Source organism: Puma concolor, chromosome D2 (genome assembly GCF_028749965.1).
Source record: "Puma concolor isolate L17-30 chromosome D2, mPumCon1.1.hap2, whole genome shotgun sequence".
NCBI classification, from domain to species: Eukaryota; Metazoa; Chordata; class Mammalia; order Carnivora; family Felidae; genus Puma; species Puma concolor.
This window is the reverse complement of record NC_141677.1, coordinates 71,444,846-71,465,702: the sequence shown is the minus strand read 5'-3', so window position 1 is coordinate 71,465,702 and position 20,857 is coordinate 71,444,846. Positions and strand designations below refer to the sequence as shown.

The 20,857-nt window shown below is 45.5% G+C and overlaps 1 long non-coding RNA gene across 1 annotated transcript in view; it reads right to left on the bottom strand.

Annotated features, from left to right (window-relative positions):
• Positions 1–10,125: 10,125 nt before the first annotated feature.
• The window catches only part of LOC147576171 (uncharacterized), a 75,993-nt gene continuing 65,261 nt past the window's right edge, over positions 10,126–20,857 (bottom strand). The window contains exon 2 of the long non-coding RNA XR_015242022.1: positions 10,126–11,592. This is a non-coding gene — a long non-coding RNA (uncharacterized LOC147576171). The remainder of the gene's footprint in view (positions 11,593–20,857) is intronic.

The following is a 20,857-nucleotide window of genomic DNA, read 5'->3' as shown; positions in this document are numbered from 1 at the left end:
AGCAGGCTCCAATCATCTGGAGTTTGGCATGCCCTCCAGGTGATTCTGGCACACCAAGTATGAGAACCAGTGATCCAATATGTAAGTCTTCTACAGAATCGGTGGCTATCCACCAAGGTCAGGAATGAGCACAAGTTCAGCGTGAGAGGTAGGGTGTCCCAAGGGAGGAAACAAGTCCAGATCGTAGATCCAGATAACACCCCTCCCAACATACCCTCTTTTCCAAGTGCAGACTTCTTATGAAACATCATTACATCAAATACACTTCACACTGCTTTGGTCTCCTCCAATTAAATGTATCATCCCACCCACAAAATGTACATCTGGTTCATGTCTTTAAAAACTGATCATAATGTAACAAAGTAGTGTGATCTACCTGTCGCTTCCACAGCTTTGAGAAGCGGGCCAGATGAGCCTTGAATGAGATTCCATTTTGTTCACAGCTGGTACATGAACTGAGTCTCAAGCTTGACCAATGGTTTTTTCCGGATCGGACTATTTCTGTATTGCTTAGCCATTTTAAACAGCAGGCCCTAGAGAGAGTTAGATGCTGAGACGTCCAGGTCAAAGTAGAATCTTAGCCCAAGGGAAGTTAACAATGACAGTTCAACTGCCAGTGACTCCTTCAAATAAAGGAAAAATCATCTACACACTGGAAAGTGGGCATGGGCTCTCTCCTTCTACTCTATCTCCACAACTCTGGGAAAAGTCCTAAAACTCAAGTAAAACAACACTCAGGTGTGAAACAGATTATGGTTCACAGCTGGACGCAAAGAAGTTGCAATTCCATCCAATTACACCAATTTAATTGGGTGTGAAAAACATCTTAGGTCCCAACAGTAGTTCTCTGGCCAGACAGCAGTCTGTAATGAAGAGAAGTGGCACCTCCATTTGTTAGGACTTGTGATTCAGGGCCGAGGAGAGAAAGCCCGACACATTGCTTGGCGTGCCCCAAGGTGGGCGCCATCTTGACTTTGGCGATGAACTTGATGTCTGGCTTGAATGTTGAGGCTCTTCTCTAGGGACTGCAAGAGCACAGTGTGAGGGTGGGGTCTGCACATGCTTTCAGTCCATGGGCTAGTAGGAAAAGCCCTGTATTTGGACTCTCCCATTCACTTCTTACAAATCTAAAAACAAACGCCAAATGCATGAAAAATTTGGCAGAAGCTGAACGTCCAACTCTTGGAGGAAGTCTGAGATACTTATAACACTATCACGGCAACAACCGCAACCTGTATAAATTTTCATGAAGAATTTCTGGTGACGTGGTGAAATGGTTACGATATAAAGTTATGCTCTCAATAACGGTCCAAAAAGCATGAAAAGCAGTGAACATTTAAAAGTGATTTTGAATGTTTTTTATCTTGCTTTATTGTACTTACTAAAACTCCCACAACTTCATATATTATTTTGATACACATAAATGAAAACAATTCAATAAAAATTTTTGCTTTTACTCAGAAGTGCTGCCTTAATCTGACTGCTCTGTTTTCTGTCACTGGCTTGCACATTTTTTCTACTCGTTTGCTCCAAGCCATTTTTCGTCCCCTGGAAAACTGCTTGCTCCTCTCTCTTTATCCAAACCTTCACCCTGTTGGGTTCCCTGTTCATCCAGGGAACTGACTGGGGCCATTCCACTCATAGAATATTCCCTCTTCTGAATACCTATACCACTGTTTCATATACACCAGTTGTGAAGGCTTGGAATGTGAGAGATCTTCATTGTCAGCGTGTTATCCCCATGCCTAGGCCACACCCCAGACTAATGATTTCAGAATCTCTGAGGTAGAGCCCAACCATTGGTATTTTTTTTTTATGTTTTATTTTGTATTTGAGAGAGAGAGAGACAGACAGAGGCGGAGCATGAGCAGGGGAAGGGCAGAGAGATGGAGACAAAATCTGAAGCAGGTTCCAGGCTCTGAGCTGTCAGCACAAAGCCTGACGCAGGGCTCGAACCCATGAGCAGTGAGACCATGGCCTGAGCCGAAGTCGGACGCTAACCGACTGAGCCACCCAGGCGCCCCAACCATTGGTATTTTTTAAAGCTTACAAGACAGAGATGATTCCTATGTGTCGCCAAGGACTGGAAATCACTGGTCAGAAGTCAAAAACCACCTCCTATATATACAGCAACAATTTGGCCAATTCTAATTCAAGTCTCTGTCCAGTTGATCCTACATAAACCATTCAAGCTTCACAGAAATACTGGTGTTCCGGTGTTGAGCTAATATTATTATTACCATATTAATTGTGTGTCAGAGAGGCACTTGGATGCCAGAGTCACATCACATTTTTGTTTGTTTGCTTGTTCAGATACATTTGTTTTGAGTTCCAAAAGGATTGTCAGATTTCATAAACAAAAGTATGGGATGCCTAATTAAATTCGCATTTCAGATAAACAATGAATCGTTTTTGAAGGATAAGTATATCCCAAATATATCATGGGGCATATTCATCTTAAAATTGTATTCATTGTTTATCCAAAATACAGATTTAACTGGGTATCTGTATTTTATCAGGCAATCTCTGGTTCAAGAAATAAGAGTTTTTGTACCTGAGGACTTTGATTTCCTGTAGTGTTAGCATCGTGGAGCCTTCACAGAATCCAGGCTGAACCCACCATGTGACTGAATTACTGACTGCAGAATAGACTCATCCCAGATTCAACTGGGAGAAAGGCCCTACCTTCCAGGCTGTGTCACCGAGGGCACTTACTCGTTAGTAACATTTTACTTGCAAAAGTATAGATGATACCAAAGTACAAATTTTGCTTCCAATTCGCACCTGGAGTTTGAGAATCACTGGTCTACACTGGGTGGCAGCTCAAAGTACAAGGTTCTGAAATGAGAGTTCTGGGTGTGGCTGTCACCTCTCCCTGCTGATGTATATTTTGACGCAAATTAATGAACTTCCGTGAGCCTCAGCTTTCTCATCTGTAAAATGGGGCAAGTAACATACTTTAACCTAACTGATTAGTTTTAAGATTAAATGAGATCATGTTTCAAAGCTGTTGGCATAGTGCTTGAGTCGTTATTATCATTAATATAAAAGGAACATTCTGTTCCACTTCAGCCAATAAAAATACTGACGGGCTTACTGCTGCCCTAGCCCAGCTACCCTTCCGGTCCTGATCCTGCCACTCATGATATAAACAGACAGTCATGACTGGGAAGGAGCAGGAGAAAAGCCTGCTGCACGAACAGAGGGCAAGATAATTCTAGAATTTAAGACTGAAGATTGCTTAAATAAGGCAGATCTCAGTTGGTGGAATTTTATGCAACTTACAAGCAAGTAGCTGGCCTTTGTAGGTTTGTGCCCGAGTGTGGTCACCAGCATATCCGAATAGGAATGAGTGGCCAAGGTCATGGCTAACACTGGGGTCTTTGATCGGCCCTGAGTGCTGGAACCAAGGACCAACGCATCTCCTGTGTGTCACTCCTTCAAATTCCTGCAGGTCAAAAACCATGTTTCTCTCTCAGCGATTGTTTCTACCCTGGGGCAATTCAGGATCACCTCGTCTGATGCTACCCACAGCCACCCCTTCCGGAAGAGCGAGACACTAACCAGATTTGATTTTTCGGGTTTTCAAAAACAAGTTTGAAAAATATCACCTGGGACAGCCCGAAAAAGAACGCCTGCCTGCCTGCTCCCCAGTAGTCCGCAAAGAAGACACGTCAGCCGCCAATCACTGTCAACTTTCTGCTTAGACCATGACAAGTGTCTGAGTGGGGAGGAGATGAAGACCATGTGACTAGGACATCCTTCCCGCACACATCCCAAGAGGGGACTGAAAATGGGGCCTAAAGGGGAGAGGGGACAGGAAGGAGTCAGGAGCCCAGCATCCGGCAGTCATTCGTCCAAGACCAGGCTCTGCCCCATTAACGTCAGATTATTGGGAGTTCTCTGGACATGTCTGGGGGAGAGAGTAGAGCAAAGGAAGGCTAGCTCCATCCCAACGTGAGCAAACCACTCAACCTTCCCGAGTCCCAAGATCCTCTTCTGTGAAATAGGAGTGGTATCCTTGCTCTCCTCACAGCAGATAAGAGGTTAAGAGGAGGTCACTAATGTGCAAGGTCTTGGCAAATTGTAAAGGTCTGAAATGTTCTGTGTGTTACTATTAGTACGTCCCTTTGTCCACTGGGACAATGAATCCACCCAGATGTTGAAACAGCCAAAGCTGTGAGGAGCACCATGATCTCTGCTCTCCTCAGCCCAAACCAGGAAAGCAGCTCATGAGCCCATGATAAACAGTTGTTTCCAACCTGTTCTGTTTCCCCACCGTGTACCTGAGTTCTTTTCCAGCGTCTGTCCTATATCAGGGAAGGTTAAGCTGGTGAACCAATGGCTCGTAGGTGGTCAGGCTAAGGACAAGACTGGGCTAGAGACTCACGACAAGCTAGGTGTGGAAAGCCATCGCGTTAGTTAAGGCCCAGCTCAGAAACGGAGTTGACCTCACTGGGCTTCTCACTCGATGCACACCCAAACGAGGTGACAACACACTGCAGAGGACAGGGGACTGGCCTTGTGGTTTCCCATCTGGTCTCGTTTGGCTTTGGGGGCTCGGTGCCTCTGACAGACACATGGAGAACAGCCCTGTCATCTTGAATCAGACAGCCGGCCTCTGTGCACGAATACGTGTGAGATTTCACACATGTTTGCTGGGGGACAGAGGCCACGGAGCAGGAGAGGAGGTATATTTACGTTCTCTGCGAGTGTTTAGACTTTTAGAGAAAAAAAAAAAAAAATAGACATTTCACAGGGAATGTTATAAACCAAGGTCAGCTCTCCCCCTGCGTGGTATTGAAGAAACGTGAACAATCTGAAGCAGGAGAAAAACCTGCTTCTGACCTGCTGGGATTGGGACTACCCACCTGATTCATTCAGGAGATTCACTTTCCTTATTCACTCTGCCTGCTATCCTCTCACGACAAGACTCAAGGGCAGGATGATATTCGTAGGTTTTAACAAGAATCTGTTTGGGGTGATTTGGAGTCTATACCCCACATGCAAAGGACCAAAAAGTGACTGACTTTGAAAACCAGAGGTGAGTGTTAAAAAATATGGGCAATTTTACTTTCTTGTGTTATTTGACTTTTCACAATAAGCATGAATAACTTAGCAAAGGCAAATAACATAATGGTTAAAAAAGGAGCCATCATAAGGACGGCCATGGACACAGAGCCACACTGCTAATGCAGCTGGAGATGGGGCATGCGGACGAGAGCCGGGTAGGTAGCTTGGTGGGAAGAACCGCCACCATCCCCCACCCACCCCCAACTCTGATGGGAATGACTCCTCTCATTTAGCATGATTCTTCTCAGACGACCCAGCCAAGCATGGCCATCTTTATGATGCTGTGAAATTAGCTAAGTAAGAGGCACTTGTGAAAATGCTAGAACGTGCTAGAGTTGACCAGACAGTTCCGTGTACAGTTCCATTTAGTCACCACAACAACCCTGTGGGATGACAATTATTTTCCCCCTTTATAAGGGATGAAACTGAGACTCGGAGAAATTCAAGTGTTTCCTGTTCCCAAAGCTGAGAGGGGAGGAGCCGGGACTCCTGAGTCCACATCTCCCCTTCTTAGACTTGGCCAGAGGCCAGAAGAACCGAGTGATGAGGCTGGCAGGTGCGGGTGCTAGCTATCTCGGTCCAAGTCCTAGCTCCCACACTCACTTGCTTTGCTGACTTGGGAGCGAGATATTTCACTTCTCCGACTCTCAGTTTTCTTATCTGTAAAATGGAGGTGATAACAGTAGGACTCACTTTGCAAGGTTGTCATGGAGACTGAATGGACAACACATGTAAAGCACTTAGCTCCGTGCGGGTCATGCAACATATACCAGCTACCTGAACTTGGGAATCAACGCCTTCACATTATGTTTTCCATTCTACTGACATTTCCTGGTATATCTTGTCTTCCAACCATCTTTATAACCCAACAGTCACCACACCAATGGAAAGTTCTCTCCAGACTAAAACCCATTTCCCAGGGCTTAGAAGTTGTGGCCAGACCTGTTTTATTGCGACAAAGTAAAAAAATCTCTTCTAATGCATCTTCTGGGTTTCTTGGGAAGTAAACAATGACCTATGAACTCCTTCAGACCTGCCCAAGGCTCCCACTGAAGTGAATAAAGGAGTCGGCCTCTTCCTTGTGGCAATGTAAATATATGTTTTTGGGTGGAATAAAACATTACTTAAAATAATTTAATCCCTGGGGGGAAAGGTATACAAAAACTCTACCAGGAGACACTCTCCGTGACCAAGGTTTATGCCTACAGGGTGGGAGTAAGGCTGGTAACCTGTAGTGCTTGGGCATTTCAGCAATGTTTGAACTTCTTACCACAGATATGTAATCAGAAATTACAAGATGGCGCCCTACCAAGGCTGGCGAGGGGGTGCACCTTGTAGAAACTCCCCCCGGGCCCATCTCAATAGGGAAACTCTGGCTTTTTCCTTAAAATCCAGCTAAATGACCACTTCTGCTAGAAAATACTTCCAGTGGAATCCATTGTCTCTTTGTTGACTCAACAGCATCTGCACGTACCCGTGTTGCAGGACTTTCTTAATTCAGTCTTCCATTTGTTCATCCACTCGGCACATGCACTATGGACAAGGCCCTGAGGGAGGCTCTGGTCGGCAAAGGCCAGCCAGACAGGGGAGGTACCTGTTTACACGGATCATGTTCTGGAAGGGGTGAGGGACAGGAACCCCCCCAGCCCTGGACTCGTTAGCTGTCTGCAGGGCTCTGATGGAGAGAGGACACTCTCGAGAGACCTGATGTAGGCCCAGAGGCCCGGGAGGCTTTCTCTGTGCTAATGACCTTTCAGCTGGGAGCTGAGAGATAGGAAGAAGCATTAACTAGGTGAAGGAGTTGGAGGAAGACCAGTGGGCTTTGGGCTGGGTGCCCGGAAGGGCATTGATATGAGAAGGAACAGAGCTCACCAGGGAGAAGAGAGTAGATCCAAGCTCGCTCATGCCTCAGAGACCAGAGGAAGGACGGAGACGAGATCAAAGAAGCAGGCAGGGGCTGGATCACAGGATGCTTTGCAGAATATGGGATTTTCAACTGTACCCTAAGAATAGCCAAAAGCCACTGAGAGATTTATCCCAGGGACCCCATTGGTTTTCTTGTCTGTCTTCGCCCACTTCCACTTTGACACCCCAGCTCCCTGCTCAGTGCCCAGCACTTAATGGGAGCCTGATAATTACCGGTTGGAGGGCTGAACCCAGACACCCTAAGGAGCAGGAATCTTCAGGCGAAGAACATGACCGCACATCCCACCTCTCTCCTGCTCTCTTGGTCTTCCCCGGTCGGGGCCAGCAGGTTGCTAAGTGTGAAATCCATACAAAGAAGGAGCCATTAGCAATGAGATGCAGAGCGAAGCCATTTATCCCACCTCCCAGCCCATCCAAATGTTCACAACTGGCATCGGATATCATCATCCTGACCAACGAGACCAACAAACCCAAACTGGAGAATCGGGAGGGGCAAAGCATTTCTCGAAGGCTGTACTGCAAAGCCGTCGTTGCTCTGAGAGTCACGTCGCGGCCAGTTGTCAAGGGCCGACTACTCCATCCTCTGGCCTAAAATATGTATTTAGAGGCTTAATTATGTGAATTTGCTTTCCTTTGGCTCAAAGAGAGTAGGCGTGGGGACATTTTTTAATGTGGCACTAAAATGAAAGTATACTGAAACCATCCTGACCTCAAACTGGATGTTAAAGCAGTTGGATTCCTCAGCGGCAACTGAACACTTTTTATAGAACGGGAAGTCAATTGAGAAATCATAAAAAATTGGAGTTGGACAGGACCTCTGCGCTCACGGGGGCCAGGTCCCAGGAGCTGCCGCAGAATTGTTCCCTGCGGTGAAGGGTCTAATGTTTTGTCCACTCAAGTTTTAAATATCTCTCCAATAGCTCGCCCCCGGGGGACGCCTCTCCACAGGGCAATAGATCTTGCTGTCAGGACTTTTTTCCTGCTATTCAACCTCACTTTTCCTTTCCTCCACTTCATCCCATTTGTCTTTGGCAATGATTTAGACGAGAAGTGTGCTGACGGTTTGAAAACAAAAAGCCCCGTCTTTGCCTTCAGCTGCATTTTTTCCAGACCCCTCTCCCTATGGAAACTTCGAGATCTGGGAGGAAGGGAGGAAAGCAAACAAGCTGAGATTGGTTCTGGAAGAAGCCATTTCAAAGGGCCAAACCCGAAGCGGACAGGCCTCCAGGCGGGCGTGAAGAGAGAGGCACGAATGCCTCGGGAGGGCACAGGTCACCCAGGGCCTGACCCTCAAAGGCAGAGGGGATAGTCACCGAGTTTTCTGGACAGCCCAGAGTTGAACAGCCTCTCGGCGTCAAGGCTGGGACAGAAGGTGGCAGCAGAGTATCAGGCTCTGTGGGGCTGAGTGGTCCCGGCGACTGCCGTGAAGTCCCAACTACTCCGCATCCAAACTCTGGAGAGCGTGTTTCACGGGGCCAGTACGGCCACGCGTCCGGAGGCCGTGAGTGAGCTTCGAATCAAGGCTCTGGCCGGTCTTCTAAGACAAATCCCAAACAGTCAGGAGTCTGTGAGGACAGTCCGTTTTCTTCCGAAGAACGTCCTGCAACCAGAGCTGACTCCAAAGTCACTTCTGCCCTAAACACGCATGTTGATCCAGGCCGCTCTAAACGCAACAATTTATTGCCTGGTCTGTGCATATGTTGGTGTGTTGGCTAAAGAAATTTGGGGTTAATGCATTTTTTGTTCTTTATTCTTCCTAGCCCTGAGCTGTTTCTTTTCTGCATTTGTCTCTGGTTTTCCGGTTTCCCTTCACTCAGTTTCTTACTGACTTGGTCATGTTTGCATGCGGTCCTTTGGAAGCAGAGATCTAGAGAGTGAGCCTTTCTGACTTCAGGCTGGACTCCTGCTGGGGAACCAATTAAATGTACTACCCACCAGGGAGAGTGTGATATTTTTTATTACTTTCTAATTTCGGGCCCTGAAATGGCTTCAGTGATCAGAACATTCTTCTGCTTAAGAACCTAAAGAAGCCAGTGGAATGACGCTTTTGATTTGTATTTTATTTATAACAGTCCATACTGGCCATGAGTACTCCAAGGGTTTCCATGGGGCCTCAGATCCTTGAAGTGGGGAAAAGGCAGGACAGAGCAAACAGCAACAAAAATGTCCCCCTCCCTCGCCTTATCGTACTGGAAACTGCCAGCTACTTTGGAAAGGCTTTCTTTGAGAAGTCAGTGAACTGAGAAAAAAAGGATAGAATTAGAACAAAACCATTTCACTGGATTCCAAATCTATTTAAACTACAATAGTGAAGCAAAGCCATGCCTCTCTCTCATTACCGATGGCCTGATCGCAGGGCCTCCTAAATGCTCGTTAAGGCAAAAAGGAAGAGTTGTGTTTTATTTCTAAAAACATTCACAGGAACCCCCACCCAAGGTTCTCTTGCTGCTTGTTTCGTGCCTCTTTCTTTTCTTTAAAGAGTTAACATGAAACAGAAAGTCTTGAAAAAGAGGTGGGGATAGGGGTCTAAATACGTTCTAATGAGGAAGAAGGAAATAAAAGTCCAATTCTCCCTGAAAGTCTGAATTTCTGTTTATTTATCTTTGCAACAAGGAAGGATGCCTTAAAATCCAGAATTGCTCTTGGATAAAACCAAATACTAACAACCCAGCAAAACAGCTGAAAGCCCAAATTACGAGCTCTTCCAAATCCTTTCCACTTGCCACGGGGGTCTTGGGTGAGATTTTTTCTTTTTTCTTGTTCTTTCCTTTTTTTTTTCTTTTTTCCCCGCTTGCTTGCTTAGCCAGGAGGTAATTCTGAATGTTTATCTGAAGTATCTCCCTGATATTCTGAGGGGACTTCTCTCAAGCAAAACCTGCCCTGAATGGTCTTGTTTTATTCCCATTAAATAACGCTCAGTGTTGAGTCTTTCCCTAGCGAATGGTTTCTTTGGGTGAGACTGACGACAGAAACTGACCATATATAACCGTGCCCGGCGTCCACGTCTGCAAAACGTGATTCAAAAATTAACATTTATAATTTTATAATCAGCTGGCTACCATGCTCGTCATTATATGATGCTCTGTTAAAATTATCTTTCCTACTTTTAAATAGAAGTCCCACAAGAGCAGAAATGTTTATCTTTATTGTTTATAGCCCTGGTAAGTACCACTTTATCACAGGATTTAAAATTCAACAATGTAATTTAGCAGACAGTATTTATTTATTTAAAGAAAGAGTATGTTTCTTCAGTTTGTCTAAATTTAAAATCACAAACCAAACCACCTCTCTTCCTTTCTTTCTCCCTTACATACACTCATTTTAAAACACAGCAACTTATATGTTGTTGGGTTTTAAAAGTCCAAAAAATCAATTCCCTTTCAGGAATAAATATTTATAGATTATTTAAGATGACCAACTTCCTTGACATGCCTTTAGGAAAAATACTCTGTATAACTTTGACTAAAAAGGCAATGTTCCAGGGGTTCCTGGGTCGCTCAGTTGGTTAAGCGTCCAACTTCAGCTCAGGTCATGATCTCACGGTTCATGGGTTCGAGTCCCGCATCGGGCTCTGTGCTGACAGCTCAGATCCTGGAGCCTGCTTTGGTTTCTGTGTCTCCCTCGATCTCTGCCCCTTCGCTGTTTGAGCTCTGTCTCTGTCTCTCTCTCTCAAAAATAAATAGACATTAAAAAAAAAAAAGGCAATGTTCCAGATCAAAATCGAGTCAAGATTTATACTGGCAAAGGGAATCGAACCAATTACACAACATATAGAAGCACAAATGCATGAATCGAGGGATACACAGACAGACATAAAGCAGCATCAAAATACTCCAAGCATCCAGTTCACCGAGGCAGTGAATTACCTGGACAACTGTCTCTATTCTCCATGAGACTCTTGCCTACAACTAAGTCAACACTCATCGGGTAACCTCTTGCCTCCTGCAAGAAACAACAGATTGTCAGCCTCTGGGAAGTAGCATTATTTCAATCAACCAATTTGGCATGTGGTGTTTTACAGTTTCTAAAATTAACATAGAATCCAAACAAACACACGGCTGGTGTGGAACCATATGCAAAGGATGCTGTCGCCTGTTTGCCGCGAATCTGTTCATTATCAAAATTAGCTGCCTTGTTTGTCCTACTCCCGTTTTTGAAGGCACACTATCAATTAGCCAACTTGTCATTACGTGCTGGCAATGACCAACTTTTCCAGGATTCTCGTTTTAAATACAGGATTTGACAGGAGTCCCAACACTGGGGGAAGAAGAGGCAGGGGAGGAGGCAGAAGTGTTGGCGAAGGTCAAGGAGATCCACAGGTAGGTAGGTCCAGAGTTACTCGTGGCCACTCTTGATTGCTGAAGCAAGAGCTGTGCCTGGAAACAGGGCCTGTCTGTTGCCTTGCACCGAACAAAGCTAAGATTTTCCAGGCTTCGGCAAGGAATTGTCCTCACAATATCTGCATGAATGACAAAGCTGATTACCAAGCAGGTGTCGGCCGCTCTTTCCCTCCTGTTTGCTCAGGGCGCATCGATGTTTAAGTCATCAGTCCCGTGGTGTTTGTCTCCTTTTCCAACCCATCTCATTTGGAGGCTAAAAAGGAACGGGGGTTTCTTTGTTAGTCACTTTGATTTTACACCGTTTCAGCGAATAGGTAGATCCATGGAATCCCGAAGAGAATGTTGACAGAACTGACGTGGGGAAGGAAGGAAAGAGGAAGAAGGGAGAAGGCAAGACAGATGATAAAAACAAATAAACAAGCGAACAAAAAAAATACACGAGCCAATGAATAGTTAACAATGCATTTTTCCCCAAAAGATTTCTGTCCACCTAAACTGAAACTGTTTCCTGGGGGTGAACTATCTTCGGGAAACACATCCCGGAAGGCCTTCGCAGGAAGCGAGTTCAATGTCCAAAGGAGCCAGAGCAGATTCTTAAAATTCCGTCTTTTGCGCCCTGATTTTCCACTTGAACACACTTATTAAAAATTTCCTCTATCACCCTTACCATACACAATTTTCCAAGGCAAAGAATGACTTTTTAGAGTCTCTGTGCGCCCATAAAATTCTGTCTCAGAGATTTTATTAATAATCATAAAAACATCAGTATCCATCAGGATCACTTGGGAAAGGGAGAGCAATTTTTCCTACAAGCATGTTCAAATCGTCTGAGTCCCGTGTTAAAATAAAAAGGGGGTTAACTCGTGACTGATGATGGATTGACCTTCCTGCTTCCCTACTGTTCTGCGTCGGGGACACACCGGCCGGAAGCTAACGCGAGCTGCTTGGAAGCAGCTTCACGTAGCGGGGAAGGGTTCCCCACGTCACGGCTGCAGGTTGTGCATTTATCCATGACATGGGGGGCGAGGGAGGGACTAGGGGTTCAGCACTACATATTTTTTAATGGCATGAGGATATGTTTCTCAGGACTCTGGGAAGTCAGTTAAGAGCAACCAAAATAGCAAACGGTGAAATGATCCCTGCAAAGGGATATGTAGGGTGGTCTCCTTGGCTCGCCTTTCAGAGGAGGCTGGTCGTGTGATCGCGAACCTTCTTCCCCAAAGGCCCTCTCTTTTTCCTTTTCTTTTTCTTTTTTTCCACAACATACCCTCAGCCCTGCAGTCAGGCAAAATTCTGATCAGAGGAATTCAACACTTTAAGAACCAAGTATTTGTGAGGGGTTGTGAGTGATGGGGTATATAGCTTGACGCAATGGTCCCACCAATAGGGCAGCTACTGGGAAGCCATCAAATGATCCAGTAATCCACCAACTTGCAGGCAGCGTGGGGTGGCTTTGAGGGCATGAGCTCTGGAGTGGGACAGCTTGAACTCTCCATCAGTTCTGTGACTGGCAGACCTCAACCTCTCTGCACCTCAGTTTCCTCGTGCACAAAAAGTAGGGTGATGATATTTACTCCAGCAGACTGTTAGGCTTTCGGGAACCCATGCGTAGAAAGCACTCGACACAGTGCCTGGTGTCTAGGAGGCCCTCGGCTTATGCTCGTGTCTTCTCTTAATCACAGCCAAGAAGTGTTTGGTAATTACTTCCTGTAACAAAAAAGGTTCGCTAAACTGGCTGGACAGCAACATCGACTGAAGAGACACATATTCCCACGTACTTTCAGGGATGAGACCCAGAAGTCTCCCACAGGTGGGTCTAACTGCAGCCCGATACTCCGTCCCATCACTACCACAGATGATGAAGAAGCATTAAGGGCAGCCCCGTCTCCAAGGGGGTTATGGTCTGGTTGTGAAGGCCAGTGCATCGGACGTATCAGCACAATCTCTTCATGAGTAATACGAGATAGTAGAACTGAGGAGTACCTTGTGTGGCATTATCGAGAGGCTCTGAAAGTCTTCAGAGAAAGGAGAATCCCAGTAATTGGAGTACACCAGAACGACTCGTGGATATTATGAGTTCTGTGGTGGTTGGGATTCACAAAAATTGCGAAATTTGGCACGCGTGTGCATGACTGTCCCAAACACTTTACTTACAGTATCTCGTGTAGTCCTCACCACCCCCCTTGAGGTACCATCTTCATTTTCTAGATGGAGGAGGAAACAGAAGTCCAGAGACATTAAACCCCTTGCCCTTGGTTACCCAGTGTTTTAGACTGAATGTTTGTGTCCCCAGATCCCCAAAGTTCGCATACTGAAACCCGAGCCCCAATGTGATGATATTTTGGAGACGGAGTCTTTGGAAGGTAATTAGGTTTAAATGAGGTCTTGAGGGAGGTGCTCATGACAGGATTAGTGCCTTCATAAAAAGAGGAAGATCTCGGGGCGCCTGGGTGGCGCAGTCGGTTAAGCCTCCGACTTCAGCCAGGTCACAATCTCGCGGTCCGGGAGTTCGAGCCCCGCGTCGGGCTCTGGGCTGATGGCTCAGAGCCTGGAGCCTGTTTCTGATTCTGTGTCTCCCTCTCTCTCTGCCCCTCCCCCGTTCATGCTCTGTCTCTCTCTGTCCCAAAAAAATAAATAAACGTTAAAAAAATAAAAATAAAAAAAAAAAAAGAGGAAGATCTCCCTCCCTCCCTCCCCCCCTTTCTCTCTCTCCACACACACACACACACACACACACACACACACACACACGAAAGATTACGTGAGGACACAACAAAATGGCAGCCACCTGCAAGCCAGAGCTTGCAGAGCTCTCACCAGAACCTGAATCTTCATGCACCTTAACCTTAAACTCTCTGCCTCCAGAACTGTGAGAAGTATGTTTGTTGTTTAAGCCGCCCAGTCTGTGGTATTTTGTTATAGCAGCCTGAGCTGACTGAGACACCCAGCTAGTGAGTGATAGACAGTTGATTCAGCCCCTGGCTCCAGGGCTCATGTTCTTACAGGTGCTATTTTAATTCAACATGCTTTGGTTTGACACTTGCTCCATTTCTAGAACCATCTGGATCTTATGGCTCAGACTTGGGAGAGAAAAGTAGGAAGGACCAAGAACCACTCCTACCTTTTGAAAACCAACCCTCTCTGAGTAAACAAGCATTCTGGATTCCCTCATTTACTCATGTACAGAGAGACTGGGGGGGGGGGCAGATATGAGAGAAGGAAGAAAAGAGGAGAGCAAAAGAGAAGAGTTGATTTTCACAGCCCAGCTTCCAGAAGAAGAGGAAACACAGAACCTGAAGATGAGAAGGGGTGGGGCTGAGGATGCTTAGGAAGTAGACATTCCTTATTTTGCCAATCATTGTCCTGGATTCTGGTTAAGCCAATTGTTATCAACTCAGTTTAAGCCAGGGTTCTCAGTCTTGACACTATAGACATTTGGGGACCGATAACTCTTTGCTACGGAGGTCTCCCATGTAATGCAGATGTTTAACAACACCCCTGGCTTCTACCCACCGGATGCCAGGGGTACCCTTCCCCCAGATGTGACAACCAAAAATGTCTCCAGGGACTGCCAAATGTCCCCTGGGGGGCAAAATTGCCCCTATTTGAGAACCATGGCTTAAGATAAATGAAATATGTTCTTAAAAATTATGCAATACTTTTCCCAGGAAAAGCTTCCACATTTTCCTGTGTCCCTTGAGCCACGATCACAAGGTGAGCTAAGCAAGTATATTCATTTGACAAGCAACTACCATACAAGTCTGATTATAAGGCAACATGTTTCCCTGACAACTGTTCCATAGAACAGAAGCTCTTGCAAAGTTCCCTCATTCTTGACACTTTCTCAATTACTTTTTTTTGAACATCAAGGAAGCATTTGGAGGAAGACATCAGCCTGAAGTGACCTCAGCTGGTGCTGGTTGGTGAGGGAGAGAAGACTGGAGGCCTACAGATGTCACCTGATAACATCAGGGGGAAAAGAGAGGTAAAAATATTTAACACAGATTTTGTTGTTATTTCTGAAGATATGACTTCATCATTAAAAATACTGAAGATATTTTAAGCAAGCCTTTTAAAATTCACTTTAAAAAAAAAAGCACATTGCCAGTGGTGACCTTGTGGAGATCATAAATATCCACCCACAAGACAAACGTAAAAACCTCTTGAGGCTTGGAATAAAATTTTCAGTTACAGCATCTTACCTGGATTCAAAGTGCTGTGTCTTGAACAATTTAGAAGTGGGGGTGATACGCAGTGTTAGATTATTCAAAAACGGCCTTAGTGATGACAAAGGCAAATGATAAAGGCGCCTAGGAAGAGTCTGAATGCAATTATTTTATGACCTGAACTTTAAAAAAAAAAAAAAAAAAAAAACACAAGAAAAAGGTTGGGGAGAATGATATTTCTAAATATAACTATTACTACTTTATATAAGATGCAAGTAAATTGATCCATTCAGTATGGAAGTAAACATTGTACTATTTCATAAAAGGGCCTATATTCAAGTAGGCTTTCTCTGTGGAAAGTGAGACATTGCCTTCCACTTGGCTTTGCCTTATTATAGTCAGGTATGTGCTCCCTCAAAGCGCCTACTGTTTTCAAGACTGTGCGTCACTGTGGGTAGTGCACGGAGCACACATCTCTGGCCCTTGGAGGGTCTGTGATCTCTGCGGGAAGATCAGACAGAAGCCATGGAAGTGGCTTCCACATAAGTCACTGTAATTTGGCTGTGAGTGGTTGGGAGGATGAACTGAGAGGAGGAGGCAGAACCTCTGCCTCCATAGGACCTTCTTGAAACTCAAATCAGATGTAGCACCCCCTGCTGGAGGAGTAAAGATCAACATCCTTAATGTGGGTTCCGGGGCCACCATAGTCTGGACGTCTCCCTCCTGCCATTCCTCTCTCCATCTTCAACCTTCCTGTTGCCGACCCCTACCCTGGCCATGACTCAGAGGCCCTCACCCCCATCTCCAGCTTCAGCCGACCACCTGCTACCCACCCCTCCCCGGGCCGGCAACTTGCCTTCGCTCCTGCCCTTCTCTTTGTCTTTGCGACACGTTCTCTCCTCTCCCCTTTCCTCACAAGCTTCCTCCCAATCCTTAGCCTTCAGCTCGGTCTGCACATCCCCTGGGTAGCCTTCCTGGATGCCCAGTTTGGGTCAGCTTCCTTTGCTTTGCTCTCACCGAACTGTGATCCCTCCTTTGAAAGTATGTCTCTCCATTTATGCTCATGGATCCACAGTGTCACTGTTGATTGATATATATCTCTCCTTTTATGCTATAAGCCCAGAGAGAGCAGAACCTTCATTCTTTTCCACTCATCAATGCATCCCCAGGGCTGGCCCAAAGTGGGTACTCAGTAAACAGTTGTAAATGAGTAACTAAATATGTATCTGCTACAGCCTTTAACCCTAGGCCTATTATCACTACCCATATACAATAACTAAGATCTATGGGCATTACTATAAGTCAACCATTTTATGTGTGTTATCTCATCTAATCCTCACAAAATCCTGTAACATAGGTCCTGTTGTTATTATCAGTCCTGTTTTCCATGTGAGGAAGCTGGGGCTTCAAAGAGAAGTTCAGTAATTTGGTCAAGGTTGCAGGCACAGCTACTGTGTGAAGATGGGATTTGATCCCGGTCTGTCTGACTCCAGAGCACTACCACTATTGTATTATATCATATTGTATTATATTGTACTGTGTTGTATTATATTACGTTACGCATCATATATCATATCATGTTATAATCCCATCTCTGATACTCATTTGGAGTCTACCCATATGATCTGCCGAGAGATCTAATGCCTTTAAGGAGCCCTCGGCCATGCCTTTCATCTTGGCCCCTGAAATTATTTTTAGCTGGTCCCCATCATTTGGTGATAGATATCCCGACTGATTGAGTCATTCTTACTATTTATAAATGTATCTATCAGTCTATCGTGGTTATATCACTCCCTCCTTGAGACTGAATTAGAAGGTCACTTCAGGGGGTCAGAAAATGCATCTTTTCTTACTATCTGATTCATGACATCTGGCAAATGTCGGACATACTGGGTTTTCACCTATCACTCCTTTGTTGGCTGATGGCATTATGAGGATTTCCTTAGAAGCAACAACACAGAATGGAAGCATAAACTAGATATTATATACCTTTGATGTTATTGCCTTCCCTAGCATTTTACCAACATGTTGTCTCTAGTGGATACTGTTTATTTTAATATCTCACGCACATCAACCCTTTAGCAAATATCTGTTGGGGGAGGGGGACCAGTTGCTGGCCAGATCCCCCACATCCCTCCAACCCACCTTCTGGTTATGGAAAGAGACACTCGTACAGATGGTCCTCATTCCTGCCCTCTGTCTCAGGTATCTGAGTGACTTCCTTAACTTTCTCAGACCACCGGGTGACTCTGTACGAAGCCTTTCTTTCATTAACACGACTAAAACCACCAAGTTACCAGAACACATTAGCCTTTCAACCCTACTCTCAGGTGTCTCCCCAAGACATAAGGGACGCCCAGGAACAGGCATCTGTGGAACTACAGAGGTTTTATGTGAGATCAAAATAGCAGCAGAACTTCTTAATTGTGAAACAATGGATTAAGAGAGGAAGATTCAGATAGGAAATGGCAAATATTCAATAAAGAGCATGATTAGAGTTCTCCGGCAGGGAATACCCACAGCTATCTTTATTCTAACTTAAATTAAGCAGAAGCTCTAACGACAAGGATAAAATGAAATAATGGATGCATTATTTCTAGTGGGACTTGCATTGCTATTTGGCATAATGATTTGTGATATTGCACCCATCGGATAAGAAGCTTCTTCAGAGGGAAAAAAAAATAACAGTTTGTCTCCTTGAGAACAGAGAACAAAGGGCTTCGGTGGTCTCCAGAAGCTCACCCATCATTAGGAGGAGAAAGAATCTGTCCATTAGCAAGAAATCCTCCTAGAAGTCTTGAATATCTCCCCAGATAATCCCTCAGTGGACTTCAAATGCCCGCAAGGAGGAAGATACAGAAGCCACAGGCCTTGCAGCAGATGTAAGAAAGAAGATGTAGTTTAGAGATGATGCAAGCCAAAGAAAGGCTCTCTCCACCTTTGCTCTATGGTGACTGTGTGTGTGTGTTTATGTGTGTGTGTGTGTACGTGTGTGTACCTGAGCACGCATGTGCACCGGAACTATAAAATACGGAAAGGCAGCATATTCCCAAGTTTGCTACCTTGTATGCCCTCTAGTTTAAAGGACGAAGCTTGGCTGAGACTGATAGGAAACCCAAACAAGACAGATGTTTGTCTCTCTGCCTCAAGGAAGTCCCTGAGCAGTCCTGGCTGGCACAGCTGCCTACAGTCAGCAGAGTCTCAGACTCCATCATAACCTCCGCTCTGCCATCATGAACGTGTGGTTTGTACTGGTTCAGGATGGTTATTTCATCTCTAAACATCATGTCCAATCTGCCATGAAAGGGAAGGAGATAGCATCGCTCCTCCTGGTAAAGACCCCTCCCTGGAATTCGTATACACCACCTCTGTTTATATCCCATTGGCTGGAGCTGAGTCACATGGGCTTAGCTGGGAAGTCACAAGGGAAGCTGGGAAATAGCGTCTTTATTCTGGAAGAGCATATCCCCCAGGAAGCATCAAAGGGCTCTACTGCTGTCGAAGAAAGGGAACAGAAAGACTGGGGAGCAGCCAGCAGTCTCCGCAACATTCTCCAAGGTATCACAGCTTTGGGGATTTCTTTCCAGGCCACCCCGCTCCCTTCCACCCGCAGGACTTGACCCATGCAGCTGTGGTCGTAGTGGGGATCCAGATTGCCTGGCGGCAGGGGATGGGACCAAGAGTTTATAGGAAACTGAAGCTGGATAAATTATATGCTCTCTCTCAGGAAATGGCAATTAGGACGCAGCAATTGTCATTAGTCTTTCAGACTGGACTCCTTGTGGTACCATCTGGTGCGGTTATCCTCTGCCAAGTTTGTCCAGAAGCAGAGAACTGGTCTGCAGAACCTCAGAGAGAAGCAGAGACAAGATACCATGGAAGCCTGGACCAGAGAAAGTCTGAAAGAGTAGTGTCCCTGATACCTGATGTCTTTCTGGTTCTGGGGCTCAGCTGCCTTGCCTTCTCTGGGGTTGCATAAGAAACTCCCATGTCCTTATTGAAGGCCTCCACTTAGGGCTTGGTGTAGTTTGAGCGGGTTTCTCTCCCTTGCAGCCAGAGCAACCTTGACAATGACAATGTCTCTATGTGGCTGTGGGTCTGACGAGGGGACACCAGTCAGCTGAATGGTCCCCTCCCTCTGGCTTCCTGGACAGGGACAAAGCACATCCCTCTCCCTAAGAACTGTGACCTCTGGGACCAGAAACCCATTAAGTTGATTCACTTTTAGAGTCTAAACTGTTCTCCTTCCTTTGCAACACATTTTCATTAGACCTTGGACGACCTGGAGACACCACACTGTGAAAGGAAGGACTATTGTTGGAAATATTGGGTAGCAAGGCAGGGGTTGGGAAACACATTTTAGGACTTGTGGGCCATCCGCTGGCCTTCAGATCTCCACTAGATGTAATGTTATCCATTTGGCTTAGGTAGAAGACCAGACCTGGGAACTCCCAATATTATCACAAGCCTGGTGGTAAACAAATCTCACCCTTCTGACTGTATCTCATATAAACAATTCCCATCCAAAGAACAAGGGACAGGAACTGGAATACTAGACATTACAGCTATAACCAAGGGTTTTCTCCTTTGCGTATTTCCAATTTCTAACACTTGGAAAAGCTACCAGATGAATGATGCTGATTAATAGCTTGTCTGTCTAAACAAGCCTCCCAAACATACTCATCTAGCTTGATCTCTCACCTCTCTGGGCCTCAGTTTCCTCTTTTGTGAAACAAACGGTTGGTATTAGAACCCTGTTCCGACTCAGAGGTTGTAGGAGTCTCCACTCACAGAGAAAGCGGGATCAGAAACCCAGTGGTTTCTGAAGATAGAAGGAGAGAGTTCAGATGTTGGCTCTGCTACTTAGTAGCTACTGGCACCTGGGAAATATACCACTAACCCTAAATCTCACTTTCTAATCTGTAAATGAGGAATGGGGACAGAGCGCCTTCGTGCTGGGGTCTCCTGGGGCTAAATGGTCATATTAAGCGCTTAGCACAGTGTGCTTGACGCATGGGGTATGTGCAATGGGTGTGAGTCATCGCAGCACTGATGACCTCCAGTCTCCCTGAAATGCATCCATCCTGCAGATTATCACCTCCCCCCAACCCCACGTGACACGTACATAGACTGACTTGTCATATTTGATAAATGTTGCTTTTATTAATTAACTCTGTGAGGGAAAAGCTAAAGGGAAGGGAGGCAGGGCGTAGAGGGGAGGGTGCTTGAGCTGTGAAAAATTCCTGACTTACTTTCCAAATAATCTGGCTTAGCAAAAAAAAAAAAAAGAAGAAAGAAAAGAAAAGAAAAGAAAAGTGGGGGGAATCCCTTCCCAAGCACACATTCTGTTAA